Consider the following 20,015-nt stretch of genomic DNA (forward strand, 5'->3'; position numbering starts at 1 on the left):
TAAGTTAATAGTATGAATTCGCAAAGGGCAAGTAGCGCTCAGCTTATTTAACTAGACTGACATTTCAGTGCAATACTGAAGGAATGTTGCACTGGCAGAGGTGCTGTCTTTTGGCAGCATTGAAAGAAGAGCAGAGAGGAGAGTTCTCCTGGTGCCCCAGCCAATACTTAACCCTCAACCAACGTCACTATTAAAAAAAAGTTAACCTGGTCATTTACCTTGGGCAGGATTCTTCTTTTTGGAGGCTATGGACGGGATTCTTCATCCCAGAATTCCCGGAATGCATTCTCCGATGGGACAGAGAATCGGGCATCAGGGTAAAATTGGGATCGGTGCCAGGCGCCAACCCAAACGCAATGCTCCGACGATCTGCTGGCGGTGTGAACGGGTTCCACGCTGCACCGCGGGAGCATGTAGATAAATGCAAAAGCAGATCCAGTGCCATATGCTCTACCCTCGCAGGATCCTCTGGTCCTTGTGGCGGGGAATCAGATGGAATACACTTAGTGCATTTGCATCTCTTTGATGTGGTCAATGTTTGCAAACATTGGGGTTTCATCACTTAGGTCACTGAAACGTGCAAGGATTTGAATGGATGAAAGCTGCTGATGGTTTTTACAAGCTGTCAATCACAGATCATTACAAGAAAGCTATGAATGGGTTGCAGATAGTGGTTCTGTGGGAACCAGACAAATCACAGCTGCTCTCCTGTGAGGAATGGACATGTGGAGCTGTAAGGTAAGTATTACAACTATGATGCTTCCCACTCCTCCTGTCTTAGCTGCTCTATAGCTTCCAGACAGGGGTCTGTGGAGAGGGTACCTTTAGGAAGGGGGTCCCAGTGGGGGGACCCCTATTACAGGGATCCCTGTGGGGGGTGCCCCTATTACAGGGGTCCCTGCGGGGGAGGGGGGCAGCGGGTTAGGTCATCCCCACACTTGGGCTGGGGTGGGCACCCAGGCAATCCAGCGGTGGGGGACCGCCCTGCGATGGTGGTGGTGGGGGCGGGCCCAATGTGCTGTGCGGGGGTGGGGTGCTGGCAGCGAGACCTTGCTATCGTGCCACCATGCATAAATTTTCATGGCGCAGAACACTGAATTGCATCCTGCTTTACGACCGCAAGGGGATTGTAAGACAGGTGCAAATCAGCTCTGGCGGGAGAACATTTATCCCCCAAATGGAGAATCCAGCCCTATGTTCTCAAGCCGGATTAGAATTGCTCCTGGTCTATATTAGCACTTGGAACTGCACCCAGGAGTGATTCACTCTCCCTTGCCATGCTATTTTATGCATTGTGGAGAGCTCCAAATTCTGCTATTTAGCCGAGGGCTGGCCTCTCTCCATCCCACAACGCAAATCCTGCCACACCCACTGCAGAGACAAGTAGGGGCATCCGTGCTCCAAGTACCCCCTTCCCTCAGAATTTGATGGATCACCACAATATGCACGTATGGGGTGATCTCCCCCACCCAGAGACCAAACACAACCCCCCCCCCCCCACAGCTGACCCTCCATCAGACCCCCCAACACTCACTCCTGCCTGGAAGCTAAAGAGCAGTCAAGGCAGAAAGTGAATATTCAAGGCTTTTGTACTTACCTGTCCCTTAAACCTGCTGCCTCCAACAGAACTGTGAAAACCAGCAGTTGTTACTTCATAGAAAGCCAAAACACATCACCAAGCTTTAAACCCCAACAGATTCTTTCATCTGTCAGGCATCTCTGATATTGGGCAGGGGGGTCTCTAATATTGTGGAGGTGATAGGAATCGACTATTTCCTGATAGATCTGATAGGTAAAAGAAGGCTATTTAGTGTAAATATTAAGCCCCAGTTTTAATACCCATTTTAAATTGAGGATTTCAGCAACCTCAGGTCATGATAAAACACAGAGCTTCAACAGGGACACAATAAGCCTGACACATGCATAAACTCATTGGAGATTAAAACAACATTTTTACTGAGCAAAGATGAAAAAGCTATTGTTCTAACAAACATATTTTCAAAGACAGTTTGACATTAAGACATAAGCTGTACCAGTAATCTGATCAAGGACGAAGCAGGCACCATAGCAACATGAAGGCACTATTGTTCATAATGTGGATAAAGCGAAGGTTGCAGAAAACCATTCGCAACTAGTCTTGATAATAGCACAGAATCGCATTCCATAACATACCCAAATATTCAAACATGAAACGTTCAGAACGTCTGTTGCACATTAAGGATTGACAGCCAACCGTTGAATCAAACACATTTGATTCTAACCCAACCAATTAGGAAGACATAGAACTGTAGATAGATGGCTCAAGACTGATAAGATTTCCTATAAACATGATGGTCCGTACGGCCATCTTTATTATGGGATCATCCTATACTTTGGCCTAACTATTCGCTATCTCTATTTTCATATTTTCACTTTTCCACTCTAACTCTTAAAGTAAATGCAAGTTGTTTTGCCGTAAGCAAGAAACCATTTCTGTATTATTTTGAAAGTTAAATTGTTTATAAGTTACTTCTCTTTTAGTCCTTTTGCTAGCCGGACTTTATTGAGAATAGATTTAATTTTCTCTCAATTTTAATTAAATAGAGGCAATAAAGATTCTTGTTTGCATCCGAGAAGTTTAACTCCAATTTCTACTGAGTTTTAGTGTCACAAGTCCTCATTAATTCCACATGATAGATCTCATCAGGAGGGATCTTTGATATCAAGGTGGGGGTCTCTGGTATTGGGGGTGGAGTGGGTGGAGCCTGATGTGAGATTCGTCGTGGCATGAGGAATTCCGCTACCGGTGGCGACCGGCGGAGGGTCCACCCCCTTACTGCTGTTGTTGCCATTCATTCAATACAAATTGTTTCCTGTACAGCAAGTGACTACATTTCAAAATATGAAGCATTTTTGGCTGTGAAACATTTTGGGATGTCCTAGATTGTGAAAGGTGCTATATAAAGAAAAAAATATACATTCATTTTTTCCCCAATTTTCTCCCCTTCTGAAAATATTAATTCCTGCTCAGGCTTAATTACACAGGAGCAAGCTACCCCTCCAGGGCCTTGTACAAGTGGCAAGTTTCTCAAGGGAGAGAAAGGGGAAGCAACGTAAGACTTACAGCTGAGGTTAGTCCTGTCCATCTCTGAGATAAAACAAAAACATAAGAGGGAAAAGCACAGCAGTTCAAGCAGTATGTGCGCTATTATCATACACGTAAGAACTGCAAGGATTAATGAAATGCCGAGATCAGCCACTAGATGAAGCTACAGTTACAAGCATTTATACTAAGCGTTGTGGGGGGAGTTAGTTAGAGACTGACTGTGGTAAATATAGTGCGAGTAAGAGAAGGTCATAGTTTATTATAGTGTAGAGATTAGTTGCAGGTGAGTGTAGATTATATTATCATCTGTGTATTATTTACTGTGTATTATTAGGGGCTTTTCACAGTAACTTCATTTGAAGCCTACTTGTGACAAAAAGCGATTTTCATTTTCATTTCATTTCATTCATCTAGGAGTTCGTGTCGAATCCAAATTAGTAGCGTTAATAAACTTATAGCTTTGTACAAGTTAAAGCTATTTTGTGGTCTTTGTGAACACTACGCCAATCATCCTGAATTTAGTAACAAAAAGAACACCACATGGTACCAAGAGTTTATTTCTCCAAGTAAGAAGCAGTTAGATTAGAAAAGATTAGCATAAGAAGATTGAAGAAACAATCAAGCCGCTACAATGATCAGAAAATCTACACAGAAGACAAATCGTAAGATGGAGAGTCGCAAGAAGCCTGACTACTTCAGGACAATGGTCAAACATGTCAAAATTGGACATTCTTTAAACAGCAGTTTGAAGGTTTCCAATCTGCCTCCGCATTAGAAAATGATTCCGATCAGAGAAAAATAGCACTCCTATTAAATTTGGCTGGAACGCATGCATTAGAACTGTATAATTCCTTTGAATTTCCTGCTGAAGATAAAACAAAATACAACATAATGCTACAGAAGTTCGATACACAGGTTAATGAGATCTATGAGCGCTACATATTCAGAAAAAGGCTGCAGTTAAGAGGCAAATCGGTCGATTCTTTCATAACAGCTTTAAACTTAAGAGCGCAGTCCTGTAACTTTTCCTCAGCTTCTGATTCAATGCATTATCAAGTTGTATTTGGGATAAATGATGAATGTTTGCGTGAAAAAATGCTGAGACGAACGATTTTACCACTAGAAGATGTGATTAATATGTGCAAAGCCAGTGAACACGCATCGACTGAATATGCAGAGTTCGTGGCAAACGGAAAGAGCGCAAAATCGGGCAATGTGGCTGACGCCACTAATGCTGTGTTGCAGCAAATGCTGCGTTCAACGGCTGATGCCCATTTTGAGAATGACGTCACAAGCGCGATGACGTACACACGCTGTGGCTACGACCACAGTAAAAAAAAATTGTCCGGTAAAAGGCAAACAATGTTCCAATTGTTGCAAGCTCAACCATTTTGCAGCAGAGTCATTTCTCAACAACTTCTCCAGCAACAAAATTTTAGAAGTCTTACAATCACTGCAGAATGATCCAAAGTGTTCAGAGTGAAGATAAAAAATCTAGAGCGCGATTCTCCGACCCCCACGCTGGGTGGGAGAATCGCCGGGTGGGAGTGCCAGGCGATTCCCGCCACGCTGCCCTGGCACCCGCACGCAATTCTCCCACCCACACCCCAAAACGGCGTGCTGCGTTTTCCGACAGGCCGCTCGGAGAATCGCCGCTTGCCGTTTCTAACGGTCGAGCGCGATTCTCCGGCACGGATGGGCCGAGCGGCATGCCCAATCCGACCCGTTCACGCCGGAGCCAACCACAACTGGTTTCTGCCGGCGTGAACAGCGCGCGAACACTGTGTGTGCGCCCTGTGGGGGGGGGGGGGGGGGAGGATCGGTGGGCTCTAAAAGACGCACTCTTTTTCCTCCTTCGCCCCGCAAGATCACTCCGACATATTTTGCGGGGCACCCGTGGGGAGGACGGCAACCACGCATGCGCGGGTGACTTCATTTAAGTGCCGCCGGCCGCGTCATTTACGCGGCGCCGCTTTGAAGCTGTGCCAAGGCCCGGCGCGCGAAATTGACGCGGCGCCGCTCCTAGCCCCCTGGGGGTGGGAGAATAGGGGGCGAGGAACGGCCTCCGACACCGGAGTGAAACACTCCGGTTTTCACTCTGCCGTCGGCACTTTGTCTCCCATTGGGAGAATTTCACCCCTAATATCTGAACTGATAAAGAAGATTTCTCACCGAACACGCTAAAGGATACTTTCATGATTGAAGCAGTCACTAGGATTAATTTGCTGGATTGTAATGACAAACCAGTACAACAGCTCTCAAAGATAATTAAGGAGTGGACTGTATTATTAGAAATTAATGGCACAGATATACCATTTAAAATTGATACAGGAGAACACGCAAATATTATCACAGAAAATAATTTAGGACAAGCTTATAGTACACTGCTAATAAAGAAATCTACTTGTCGGCTGACCGATTACAATGGTAACACTGTAGTCAAAAGAGGATGCTGCCATCTCATTGTTAGAAATAGCAACATCAAAATACCAATCGACTTTGAGGTGGTGGAAGATGATAAGTCATCACTAATAGGGGTGGATGCTAGCGAGACATTAAACGGCAGCACGGTAGCAAAGTGGGTAGCACTGTTGCTGCACAGCTCCAGGGTCCCAGGTACGATTCCCGGCTTGGGTCACTGTCTGTTTGGAATCTGCATGTTCTCCCTATGTCTGTGTGGGTTTCCTCTGGGTGCTCCGGTTTCCTCCCACAAGTCCCAAAAGTTGTGCTGTCAGGTGAATTGGATATTCTGAATTCTCCCACTGTCCCTTTAAGAAATGTTTGACTTATCAAATGGCTTCAGTGATGCCATTGTGTGGGTGGTGCTGGGCTGTGGCCCTGGTTTTTGCTTTCAGTTTACACAGTTGGAAGCTGGATTCAGACAAAGAAGGTTTCTCTTCTCTTCTCTCTCTCTGTCTCTGCATGTTAAAAGGTGTCCAGATCACTTGATAATTTAAAAGTGATAACTGCTTTCTGGAAAGAATTAAAACCTACTGTTTTGGTAAAAGGGGTTTTCCTGGTTTATTGAATGTTGTTATCAAATTGAAACAGTTGAAAGGGAAATTATTAAGGGTTTTATATATATAGAAAACTAGCTGTGTGGGGTATTTATGTTTGCAGTTGATAAAAATGCTTTTGTGTGCGTTTATAGAAATGTTAACTGAATTTGTAGAATAAACATTGTTTTTGATTAAAAGTGATTAAGGCCTCTGTTGAATAACACCTGAAAGATAGGCCCTTATGCTCCTCATAACCAAAATCTATAAACAGTTGTGGGTCAGGTGAACTCCACAATATACTTGGGAGTTTTCTAAACTCTGGCCCATAACATACCTGAACAGGTGGCAGAATTTGGCGACTAGGAGCTTTTCACAGTAACTTCATTGCAGTAATAAATGTAAGCCTACTTGTGAAAATAAAGGTTATTATTTCCGAGTAAAGTGTATACATACAACCAATAAGGTTAAAGACACGCTACAGCATGTAATTGGGCAACGTTTGGACAAGTATACATATGTTTTTTCGAGAATGGACAGCTTACCCTTTACATACTCAATACAGTTAAAAAAGGATGCCAAACCGGTGATACATGCGCCAAGACGAGTGCCAGCTCGTTAAGAAAGTGGCTCAAGACCGAACTTGACCGCATGCAACAGCAAGATGTCATCTCCAAGATCACGCAATTGACGAACTGCGTCAGTTTGCTGATATGCGTATACAAACCTAACGGAGACTTAAGGATCCGCATTGATCCAAAAGACCTGAATGCCAACATCATGAGGGAACACTATCAAATTTCCAAGAGGGAAGAAATCACTTCCAAAATGGCTAATGCCAAGCTATTCACCAAGTTGGACACCTCTAAAGGCTTTTGGCAGCACAAACTGGACGTTCAAAGCCGAAAGCTCTGCACATTCAATACGCGTTTTGGAAGGTACTGTTTTAATTGGCTACCGTTTGGAATAATGTCGGCATCTGAAATCTTTTATAGGGCAATGGAGACTGGTAATCGAAGGGATTCCAGGAGTACGAGTCTACCTTGATGTCATCATCATCTGGCCCCAGAACAGCACCTTGATAGGCTCAAAAAAGTGTTTGACAGAGTTCAGCACTATGGTCTGAAATTGAATTGCGACAACTGTCAGTTTGGAATCCGCAAGTTAAAATTCTTAGGCGATATCATGTCGCAAAAAGGAATTTGACCGGATCCAGACAAGATCAAGGCCATTCGGAAATGCCAGTTCCTATGGACAAGAAAGCGATTCTCTGAATGATTGGTGTGTCGAACTTCATGGGGAAGTTCATTCTCAACTTATCAAATTGCACGCTGGCTCTACGGAACCTCATAAAAAAGAATACTGATTTTAAATGGATAACTGAACATGCAGCTGAGTGGCAGGATATGAAAGCAGCCCTGACCACTGCTCCACTGCTAATGTTCTACGACTCAATGAAGGAAATTAAAATCTCCACTGATACCAGCAAACAGGGCATTGGCGCAGCTCTCCTACAGAAGGATAAACAGGATATGTGGAAAACTACTATGTATGCGTCTCGATCGATAACTCCTACGGAGCAGAGCCATGCGCAAATTGAAAAAGAGTTCCTTAGCCTCGTAACAGGCATCACTAAATTTCGCAACTCTGTATATGGGCTGCCACATTTCATCGACGAAACTGATCACAGACCGCTAGTAAATATTATCAAAAAATACCTCAATGAGATGTTACTGCGTTTACAGCGGGTGATGATGAAGCTAAGGCGCTATGTTTTCGCACTAGTCTATACAACAGGGAAAGATCTAGTCATTGTGCTTACCTTATCCAGAGCTACCATTGATACTGACACATCAGATAGAGTGATTGTAGAAGCCAACTATTTTCTAATACACCTGATAGGTAAAAGATAGCTATTTAGTGTGAATATTAAGCCCCAGTCTTTCTAAATACCCATTTTAAATTCACTCATAACCTCAGGTCATCTCAGAACATACAGAGACACAAAACAGCATGAAACAGCATAATTCCATTATAGATTAAAACAGCACATTTGCAAGACAGTTAAAGACTGATATGATTTTGTATAATAGTGAGGGTCCGTACGGCCATTTTTATCCGGATCAGTCTAAATTTGATCTGAACTATTCTCTATCTCTATACTTTCACTTTTCCACTCTAACTCTTGAAGTAAATGCAAGCTGTTTGCCTTAAGCAAGAAATCATTTCTGTATTATTTTAAAAATTAAATTATGTACAAGTTGCTTCTCTTTAAGTCCTTTTTGCTAGCAGACTTATTTGAGAATAAGATTTAAGTGCTTCTCAATTGTAATCAAACAGAGGAAATAAACGATTCTTATTTGCACCCGAGAAGTTTTAACTCAAATTTCTACTGAGTTTTAGTGTTCACAAGTGCCACTAGATCCGCATGGTAGATCTCTTTCAACTGGCGTAGTCGGCAGAAGGGGAGAAGCCAGCCAGGAAGAAATCAGAAGACCAAAGAAAGAGCAGAAGGATGGAACACCCAAAGAAAAATGGCTAGACTGGGGTAAAAAACATCTTTTTCACCCATTAAAAGTCTTAAAGCCGCATCAATTGTGCTAATTCAATCGGGTGCCGGTCGTTGAAACTAAATTAAAACGGGACTGAAAAAATAGTCGCGGTAGTGTACACAGATTACACATAGTTGACAACCACAAAATTAGGTGTGAGGTTGAGTTCATGGCAGAAATCAATCCTAAAATAGATTCAGAACCTTCAAATGGTAGAGAACTACTTCCCACAACGTCCAACGGAGGTCACGCTGTACTGGATGTCTCTATTGACGATATATTGGGTGATCTTAGAACTTTGATTTGTAGGCAATTTGGACTGTTTGAAGTTGCAAGAAAAATTGAATCAAAATATGATATCCCCAAAGGACACTGGTCCCTTGATAATATCAAGAAGGCATGGGGAAAAACCACACACTTAAATAGAGGAAAATGTATGAAATGGTCTTTTGCGGTAATGGCAGAGCTCTAAAAACATCAAGCGACAATAGCAAAAACTAAATTTGATCATGACCTTAAGTCCACTACAGACCAACTAGTAGCAGTTGTTGAAGAATTACGAGATGCAAAATCTAAACTTGAACAATGTGATCAGATTAAAACATTATTGGAAAATGAAACCTTTAAAGTTCAACAACAATCATTTTGGAAGAAATAACAAGAAGACAGAGTACTGGGCTAATGGTAAGATTCTTGGTAAGTGTGGACGAGCAGAGAGATCTCGGTGTCTATGTCCATAGATCCCTGAAAGTTGTCACCCAGGTTGAGAGGGTTGTTAAGAAGGCGTACGGTGTGTTAGCTTTTATTGGTAGAGGAATTGAGTTTCGGAGCCATGAGGTCATGTTGCAGTTATACAAAACTCTGGTGCGGCCGCATTTGGAGTATTGCGTGCAGTTCTGGTCGCCACATTATAGGAAGGATGTGGAAGCATTGGAAAGGGTACAGAGGAGATTTACAAGGATGTTGCCTGGTATGGAGGGAAGATCTTATGAGGAAAGGCTGAAGGACTTGAGGCTGTTTTCGTTAGAGAGAAGATGGTTAAGAGGTGACTTAATTGAGGCATACAAGATGATCAGAGGATTAGATAGGGTGGACATTGAAAGCCTTTTTCCTCGGATGGTGATGTCCAGCACGAGGGGACATAGCTTTAAATTGAGGGGAGATAGATATAGGACAGATGTCAGAGGTAGGTTCTTTACTCAGAGAGTAGTAAGGGCGTGGAATTCCCTGCCTGCAACAGTAGTGGACTCGCCAACACTAAACACATTCAAATGGTCATTGGATAGGCATATGGACGATAAGGGAATAGTGTAGAGGGACTTTAGAGGGGTTTCACAGGACGGCGCAACATCGAGGGCCGAAGGGCCTGTACTGCGCTGTAATGTTCTGTGTTCTATGTTCATTTCAAATTGGTGAATTACAACGTAAAAATACTGACTCAGAATCCAAACTTCAACAGTTAATATCAGAAAATTATGGTCTTAAAAAGTCAAAATTGCCAGTTACTTGAGGAAAAATGTATTTTGGAAAGTGACATGGACACCATGAAATATCATAACAAATTACTGACAGACAAATTAACAGCTCAAAAGCCTTCAAATCTGTCTTTAAAAAATCAGCTGAACTCCCCAAAGCAAACAGCGCCACCAGCGGTAAGAGTTGAAATCATTTTAACTAAAGCCCAAGATGTGCCAGTGATATCTAAACCAAATCCTACATTTTTGCAAGCTGCTGCTGACATGAAAACAATGAATACACTGATCAAATTTCCACAGGGAGTGACTGGCCAAATTAATTATCTTTCAAGGACACTTTTACCCCAGAACAAACCGTTATCTTACTATGAAACCGACCACGAAATGCTGCCGGTGCCGATCCAAAAGCCTGTCATGGCAGCTTTAAATGTCTGTGAGATTTTTAAACAAAAAAAGCCTATTCAGTTGAGCAACGAGCCTCGTGGCAAACAAAATGTAATACAACTTAACCCATTAAGCACCAAACAGCTTGGAGTTGAAGTGATAAAGACAACAGCCTGGATTTTAAACCATTTAAAAGATCTATCAAAAACCCATTTTGTCACTGGTTTAAAACCAGAACAGTTTGCAGCTTTAAACTTGATCCCACCCAGACCTCAGTCCGAAACCGCTAGAAAAAGCATGTCAATTGTTACCTATCCTCCTCTGTTAACAACAAATCTGTCCAGAAGAGATATGAAACTCCTTTCTCGTGTTGAAGACGGCCATTTTGCGAGTTTCAAATTTCATGATACCAAACTGGTCTCCAACGATGAAGGCCCGCCTCCTGACTACAGCGATACGCCCCAAGTCACGTATCGCTATAAAAGTTGCCAAGAACTGTTAACTTGAGAAAACTGTCATTATTTTGAAAGTTGCTTTATTAATTTTAAGAAATTAAAATATCTTGTCAGCTGTGCTTCCTTTAACAGAGTCGTCAAATTTATCTACAGAAAACCAAGTACATTCAGCGCAAGATTGGTTCAGTCATATATTCAATAAGTTATTGTGTTTGATATTTTAAAATAAATGTTTAAAATTAGCTTGAAAATTAAATTAAAGAAATGCACAATTTTTATTGAAAGCAAATCTATGTTCCAAGAGAATACATTTTACTAAGACAATTGATAACGGGAATTTGGCAGCAATCCAACTTTTACTCCCAATCCATCTGAGTGACATATATTAAAAAAAAGTTTGAGAAAGATGCGAATGGCATTATTCCAAGCTCTACACCCCTTTTTGTTTCTTCAAAAAATTAACCCTTTTAACAGGCTTTTGTGTATAATCCAGAAGATGTCAAAGACTTGATATTCACATCCAATGCAAAGTTTAAAAAAAAACTTGACCAACCCTTTGATTACACTCTTTGGGGTTGATTTTCTAATTGGTTGGGTGGCACAGGAATTAACATCATTAAGGGAATTTTCCTATTTTGCAAATTTGGACTTATCATTTATGTACTAATGTTGCTGATCAGATACTTTGGCTAATGCATGCCTACTCATAGTACCCCACCAATTCAAATGGTTCATATTTATTCATATGCACCACTAGCCAATAACATCAAAATGGAAAGTTTCTGTTGAACTATTATTTACTGCATTATTATTCATTTATTAGTGAATTATTATTAATAATATATTACTAAATCATATACTAAACTTCAGTTATTTTACTACATAATTATTTTATTTGTATACATGAAATTATTATTATTAATTGTTTATCACTGAATTATATAATCATGATATCATTTTTTTAAAAATCAGTATGCCAATGTTTTAAGCAATACAAAGCTAATCAAATAACTGAGAATGAATATTACGGTAAACATTTTACAGATCTTAATATTAAGATCTGTAAAATGTTTACTGTAATATTCATTCTCAGTTATTTGATTAGCTTTGTAAATGTTGCAGCAGAACATAATAAGAACACATTCCTTTACACATCAAAGATATATGCTCAAAGAAAAATAAACATTTCCGATTGTTGGGTATGCATTGCTACCCCTTCTAACTCAGAAACAGCAGAATGGACATCTATCAGAATGTCCCTCGCTATGTAGTGGTCCATTCTGGAGCATATTCATGTGAAAAAGGAAGGTACAAGATTTATTTACAGAAATGTATTAACTTATGGAAATCTGCAGGCTATCCACTAAATACCTTTTCAGACACCAACTTAAATATAACCCTAACAAAAATCCTCAATATGTTAGCCTCCCAACTAATATTAAACAAAAAGGATCAATTATACCTCATTAATAATCACTCTAAAGGGATAAAAATGGGCAATAGTGTTTGTACTAATTACTTAGATGTTGACACAGTTTATAAACGTACACAAAATGTATAAAGACCTAACCGGTCCTCAAAAATAACAGGCATGCGCAACATCACAAATAACAAAACTTGTTTTGTTTGTGATGATAGAGCATATTCCTGGCTCCCAAAATACTGGTCAGGATCTTGCTATTTAGGATACCTAGTACCTGCCATCCGTCATTCTCCTCATCTTCCTTATGTTTCAGAACCAACCACACGAAGAAATAAACATTCCATAACCTTACGAGATGGAATTCATGCTAGAGTTATTCCTTTCTATTGGAAAATAAAGATGGGCAATGAATTGAATAAAATAATAACTACACAAAACGTAGCCGACTACACTGCCACTGCCCTAGGTACAATTTCTGACAAAATGCGAGCAATTCGAAACTGTGGCATTACAAAATCAAATGGAAGTTGACTATGTGCTAGCCGAAAAAGGTGGTACCTGTGCCCTGATTAGTGCGGAGTGTTGCACTTTCATTCCAAATAACTCAAATGAAGTTAAAGATCTGGCATCACATATCCAAAAGGAAATCACGAAACTTGATCCACCCTCAGTTATCTCTCTGAGATAAACTTTGCGGGTGATTGGGACACACTGGAATGTCCACAGTACAAATAATCTTATTCTCCTGTGCAGATGGATTCATCATTTACATAACATGCCAATGTATCAAGTGCATCAAAGAACTATCCACTAAACAAAAGGGCCCAACTGTCAGAATGATACACACTAACCCAACTGAACCACCATTAGATGAAGTAGACATGAAGTATTATTGCTGAAATGTTACTGATCAATCAATTATTTGACTGTATGGTTAACATATTGACAATGTATTAATACTGAATCAGTAGAATCAAATTTGATTAATAAATTAATTGTTATTTTATAATAATGATTCTTTAAGAATTATAATAATTTTTGCTGAAATGCTTGTAATGCAATGCTTGCCCACTTTATTGTTTAAAACTGCAATGACAGGACTTCCGGTGGCGGCGATGTTTGAGTGAGCCGCACATTCGGCGGGGCTTTAGGGCTGATTCCCCGCGATAGCGGGATCACGGAGCGGCAAAAAGGCGGCCGCGAAAGTGCTGGAGAGCGGGCTGAAATCGATGGAACCGTGGGAGTCCAGGAAGCAGAGGAATAGAGAGAGAAAGGGACAGAGGCAAGGAGCAGAGGAAGCTGACCTGGAACTTAAGATGGCGGACACACGGACCTTTCATGCTCCAGGAGATGAAAAACAGTTTTGAGTCGCTGAAGCAGGACAACTTGGACCCACTTCAGAAGGCAGTGGATCAGCTGAATCAGAGGCTGGATGCTCAAGAGGTAAAAGTTAAGGAGCTGGGAGAAGGAAGGCGGCAGCGGAAGTGCTGAGGAGCGAGCTGCGGCACATGGAACAGCGGGAGTCCAGAAGGCAGAAGAAAAAAGAGAAAAGGGGACAGAGGCAAGGACCTGAAGAAACTTACCTTGGACCTAAGAAAGCGGACACACGGACCCTGGACTCAGCAATCCAGCAGGCCCACTACTTCTCCGAGCCTGAAGAAGCGATGGATTTTGCGAGGGATCAGGGGCTGGTCCCGAAAAGAGGCCCCACGGACGCGAATTAGGGCCCGGGGATTACCGTGGGAAGGTACGCCGAATGGGCCTGGACTGCTGTTCAACGGTTTGCTGGGTCAAAAGTGCCAAGCGGAACATTTGGGACTCTTTCCTTTGTTCATGGACATTGGTTTGAGGGTTTTTTGGTTTTTTTTTCTCTTTTTTCTCATGTTTTTGTTTTTTCCTCTTTTTTCTGTTTTTTCCTTTTTGGGCGGATTTGTACTTTTTGTGCAGCTCGCGGAGGACACTGGAGCCGGCTTGCTCCAGTGGGTTGGAGAGGGGGATGGGGCGCCGGGGAGTGGGGAGGAGGACGGGGAAACAATGGGAAGAGACAGGAAGGCGCCGGAGTGTTGAGTTACCGGGCTAGCAGATTGGCTAGTCAAGGGAGTCAGGTGGGGGGGGGGGGGGAGATCACAGCCAGTGGATGGCAGGGGGGGGGGTATCGGGGGAGGGTGTTGGGGGGGGGGGGGGGGGGGGGGGGTTGTTCTGCTGATGTGGGAGGGACTTGAAATAGGCACTGGAAAGGAGGTCGAGGGTGGAGGCAGCCAACGGGAGGCCAGGAATGGCGCGACGCACGGGGCCGGGGGCCGGCCTGAGAAAGGCTATGACTGACCGGCGGGGTGGGGGGGGGGGGGGGGGGGGGGGGGTTGTGCCCCCCGGCCAGGCTGATCACCTGGAACGTCAAGGGACTGAATGGGCCGGTTAAGAGGGCGCGGGTGTTCACGCACTTGCGGGCCCTGAGGGCGGACGTAATTATGTTGCAGGAGACACATCTGAAAGTGTCTGACCAGACCAGGCTACGGAAGGGCTGGTTTAGCCAGGTCTTCCACTCGGACTTGGACTCAAAGTCCAGGGGGGTGGCAATCATGATCAACAAGCGGGTGCAATTTGAGGCGGAGGGCATAGCCGCAGACAGGGGGGGCAGATACCTGATGGTACGGGGCAGACTGGAGGGGAGAAGAGTGGTGCTGATGAATATATATGCCCCGAACTGGGATGACGTGGACTTCATTAAGAGAGTGCGGGGGAAGATCCCGGACCTGGACTCTCGCAGGCTAATAATGGGGGGGGGGGACTTTAACATGGTCCTTGACCCGGCTTTGGATCGGTCGTGTCCCAGAACGGGTAGACTCCCAGCAATGGCAAGGGAGCTGAAAGGGTTTATGGAGCAAATGGGGGCAGTGGACCCCTGGAGAGATAGACAGCCGACAGGAAGGGGCTACACGTTTTACTCGCATGTCCATAAAGTATATTCTAGGATAGATTTCTTCGTACTAAGCAGGGATTGTATAGGGGAGGTAAAGAACACGGAATATTCAGCAATTACTATCTCAGACCATGCTCCGCACTGGGTAGACCTGCAGATCGGGGGGGCGAGCTACCAACGCCCGCAATGGAGGCTAGACGTGGGACTGCTGTCGGAGGAGGGGATCTGTGAGAGGCATCGGAGGTGTATGCAAAATTACTTGCAGGTGAATGACACGGGGGAGGTCTCAGCGGCGACCCTGTGGGAGGCGCTAAAGGCAGTAGTGCGGGGGGAGCTGATTTCAATTGGGGCCCACAGAGCCAAGGCAGACAGGGCAGAGATGGATAGATTGGTCAGGGAAATGGGTCGGATAGATGAAGAGCACGCGGAGTCCCCGGGGGAGGTTTTACTCAGGGAGAGGCAGAGACTACAGGCGGAACTGGGGGCACTATCCACGAGTAGGGCCGTGGAACAGCTTAGGAAGGCGAGGGGAGTGGTGTACGAGCATGGGGAAAAGGCTAGCAGACTGTTAGCGCAGCAACTCAGGAGGAGGGAGGCGGCCAGGGAAATAGGTAGAGTGAGGGATGGGGAGGGGCGCAAAGTGGAGGACCCGGCAGGATTGAATAAGGTATTCCGGGACTTCTATCGCAAGCTGTATACTTCGGAGCCGCCGGAAGAAACGGAGGAGATGAAAAGGTTTCTGGACAGGTTAACATTCCCAACAGTAGGTGGGGGGCGAGTGGATGAGCTGGAGGAGTGGAGCTGATTAGAGTGGAGGAGGTATTGGGGGGCCTAAAGGCCATGCAGTCGGGGAAGTCCCCGGGGCCGGATGGATACCTATATCTAGATACCTATATGGATACCTACTCCTATAGTAGAGTTCTATAGAAAGTTTTCTGAGCTGGTGGGCCCGGTCTTGGCGAGGGTTTTCAATGAGGCAAGGGACAGAGGGACCCTGCCGCCGACAATGTCGCAAGCCACTATATCACTGATATTGAAGCGGAGGCGTGCAGGTCCTACAGGCCAATCTCCCTGATTAATGTTGACGCCAAGCTCCTGGCAAAGGTACTGGCGGTTAGAATGGAGGACTGCGTACCGGAGGTGATTGGGGAGGACCAAACTGGGTTCGTGAAAGGTAGGCAGCTGGCGGCCAACCTGAGAAGATTACTTAATGTGATAATGATGCCCCCGGCGGGTAGTGAGGTGGAGGTAGTGGTGGCGATGGACGCCGAGAAGGCCTTTGACCGGGTGGAGTGGGACTATCTATGGGAGGTGCTCGGACGGTTTGGGTTCGGGGAGGGATTGGTGGATATGATCAAATTATTATATCAGGCCCCGAGGGCCAGCGTCAGGACTAACAGAGAAGTGTCCGAGTACTTTAGGTTGTACCGAGGGACCAGACAGGGCTGCCCGCTCTCCCCGCTGCTGTTTGCGCTGGCCATAGAGCCGCTGGCGATGGCGCCTAGAGCCGCAGAGGGATGGAAGGGGATGGTGAGGGGCGGGGTAGAACATAGAGTCTCTCTTTACGCAGACGACCTGCTCCTGTACGTGTCGGACCCAGTGGCCGGGATGGGAAGTATACTGGGAATGTTGAGGAAGTTCGGCCAGTTCTCAGGATACAAATTAAATACGGCCAAGAGTGAAATGTTTGTGGTACAGGCAAGGGGCCAGGAGAAGAGATTGAGAGGGCTACCGTTTAGGCTGGTTGAGGAATATTTCCGATATTTGGGAATCCAGGTGGCACGAGACTGGGGCAGGCTGCACAAGTTAAATTTGGCCAGGGTGGTGGAGCAAATGAAGATGAATGTTAAAAGTCATAACAAGTTTATGATTAATATTAGTTCCTGTAATGTTCAAAGAAAAATATCACAAAGTTTCTCATAATTTTTCTTTTCCAAAGAAAGGAGGATGTGGTATTATCATAAATGAAAGAATGGCAAGGGTTAATGAAATGCCTAGACCAGCCACTAAATGGAGCTACAGTTACAAGTATATAAGACATTGATGCTGAGCCTTGTGGGGGAGAGAAGTAAAGGTGTTAGCTAGAGACAGACTGAAGTAAATATAGTGAGTAAGAAAAAAACATAGTTTATTATAGTGTAGAGATTAATTGTACATGAGTGTAGATTATATGTTAATTATCAACTGTGTATTAATTAGGTGTTCGTGTCGAATCCAAATTAGTACTAATAAATTCATAGCTTTGTTCAAGTTAAAGCTGTTTTGTGGTCTTTGTGAACACTGCGCCAACAATCCTGAATTTTGCAACACAAAGAACACCAGAATATGGAGAGGAATAGGTAGGGCTAACATTTCGGTTGCGGGAGGTGGGGGGGGGGGGGGGGGGGGGGGGGGGGGGGGTGGATTTTTCACGCCACCCACTGCATGTTTCTCGACAGTGGAAGGTAGCCCACCGCTGGACGAATCTTCTGGCCCTGCCGTCCAATGGGTTATATCAGAAGAACAGACTGTGTTTGTTCAGGGCAGGCAGCTGTCGGCCTATTCAGCAGTTGCTTAATATTATTCTGCACCCCCCTCTTCAGCCTCTGAGCTAAGGAATTATTTCATTGGATGCTGAAAAGGCGTTTGACATGGGTTGAGTGAGGGTGTCTGTTTGAGATCCTGGCAAGGTTTGGTTTTGGACCCAGATTTAGATCTTGGATCCAGCTCCGATATGAGGCCAGCACCGCAAGATTCATATGAATGTCTTGAGCTTGAAATATTTTCAGTTGAAGAGAGGCACAAGGCATGAGTGTCCATTGGTCCCGCTATTGTTTGCCTTGGCAATTGAGCCTCTGGCCGTTGCATTGAGGTCATCTATTAGGTGGAGGGAGATGCCGGGCGGGAGGTGGGGGGGGGAGGAGAGAGAGAAAACATAGGGGTGTTGCTACACATGGATGATTTGTTGTTATATGTGACAAATTCTCTCTCCAGTGTAGAGCAGATAATGAAGCTGATAAGGAGTTGTGGTGCTTCTTGAGATATAAAATTGAACCTGGGTAAAAGTGAATGCTTTTGGGTGAATCTCCCAGGGAGAAATGCCGGTCTGGGGAGGTTTCCTTTTCACCAGACCAGCTCCAGCTTCCGTTATCTTGGAATCTGGGTGGCTCATGATTGGGTCTTGCTCCATAAACTACATTTTGCGGGTTGGTAAATGGGATCAAGTCAGACGTGAGGAAGTGGGATCACCTCCCTCTGTCCCTGGCAGACAGGGTCCAGCTGGTAGAGATGAGTATTCTCCTAAGGTTTCCATTTTTGTTTCAGTGTCTCCCAGTTTTCCTTCCCATATCATTCTTTGTGAAAATCAATAAACGAATATCTTCTTTTATTAGGCGGTAAGACCCCATGGATTCGTGAGATGTTTTTGCAGAGGGAAAGGTCATTGGGGGAACCTAGTGTGGCCCAATCTGTTATTTTATTGGGTGGCAAATATTGAGATGGTGCGGGGATGGTTTATGGGTACGGTGTCCATGTGGGCGTGAATGGAGAGTGCCTGTAGGGCCACTTGTTTGAGGGCCTTGGTTACAGCTCCTCTTCCATTTTCCACTGAGAAGGGGGGGGGGGGGGGGGCTGGAACAGTTCAGGCACATGTTTGTAGAAGGGAGGTTTGCGGGTTTTGAGGAGTGGTTGGGCAAGTTCCAGCTTCCAAGAACAAATCTGTTTCAGTATTATCAGGTATCTAACTTTTTGAGTGGTTCCAAACTTGCCAGCTCTATTTATGCAGGGAGTCTGCTAATGATTTCTCCGCCCCCCCATCATTGGGGAAGCTCATACTCCCACAGGATAGTGGGATTGTCATTAGTCCCCAGCCAATGGTAAGCAGGCAGGTTATAACATTCCCCTTGGCACCCTCGCCCTCATGGATGGATGGGATGTTTTGAAGGTGCAGACAGGGGCGAAGGCAGATGCTCTGGACTTTGCCTCGTTGAAGGCCTGAAGGGGAATTCTGCTTGGGTGGAGGACTTGGTTCTGCCCAGTACTTTGTCATGGTTAAGTGACTTTATGGAGTTCTTGCACTTAGCAAAGGTCAAGTATATTATGAAGGGTTTGACAGAAGGGTTCAATTCAAGATGGCAGCTGTTCATTGTTCATTTCCAAATTCAGGGAGATGGTCACCGTCAGATGTTAGGAGGGGGGTTCAGGATTTGCTTTGGGTTTTGTCTTGGTTGTTTTCCTTGTGAGTGTGAGAGGGGGAAAGATGGTTGAGTCTAGAATTATATTTGTACTAGATGTGTAATATGGTTTTTACAGTGTTATATTGAAAACATTTACTTAATTATTTTATTTAAGTTTCAGAAAAAGTGCATAAGTAAATTACTAGAATGGTGCCAGGGTAAGAATAACCATTTACTTGGAGAGACGAGAGAAACTAGGGTTGTTCTCCTTCCATCAGATAGGGTTAGGGAGATTTGATTGAGGTGTTCAAAGTCATGAAAGGTTTTGAAAGTGTAAACAAGAAGGACCTGTTTCCGATGCAGAATGCTTGGTAACCAGACAACATAGATTTAAGATAAATGTCAAAAGAACCAGAGATGACAGGAGGGAAAAATTCTTACACAGCAAGTTATAGTCTGCCCTGTTTAAAGCGTGGTGGAAGCAGATGCAATAATAATTTTTAAAAGGGAACTGGATACATTCTTTAAGCAGGGAATTTTTTAGACCTTTGGAATAAAAGCAACTGAGTGT

The 20,015-nt window shown here is 44.1% G+C and overlaps 1 protein-coding gene across 8 annotated transcripts in view; it reads right to left on the reverse strand.

Annotated features, from left to right (window-relative positions):
- lrrc6 (leucine rich repeat containing 6) overlaps positions 1 to 20,015 on the reverse strand; it is a 159,634-nt gene that overhangs the window by 115,273 nt on the left and 24,346 nt on the right. The window lies entirely within an intron of this gene.

Source organism: Scyliorhinus canicula, chromosome 10, assembly GCF_902713615.1.
Source record: "Scyliorhinus canicula chromosome 10, sScyCan1.1, whole genome shotgun sequence".
NCBI classification, from domain to species: domain Eukaryota; kingdom Metazoa; phylum Chordata; class Chondrichthyes; order Carcharhiniformes; family Scyliorhinidae; genus Scyliorhinus; species Scyliorhinus canicula.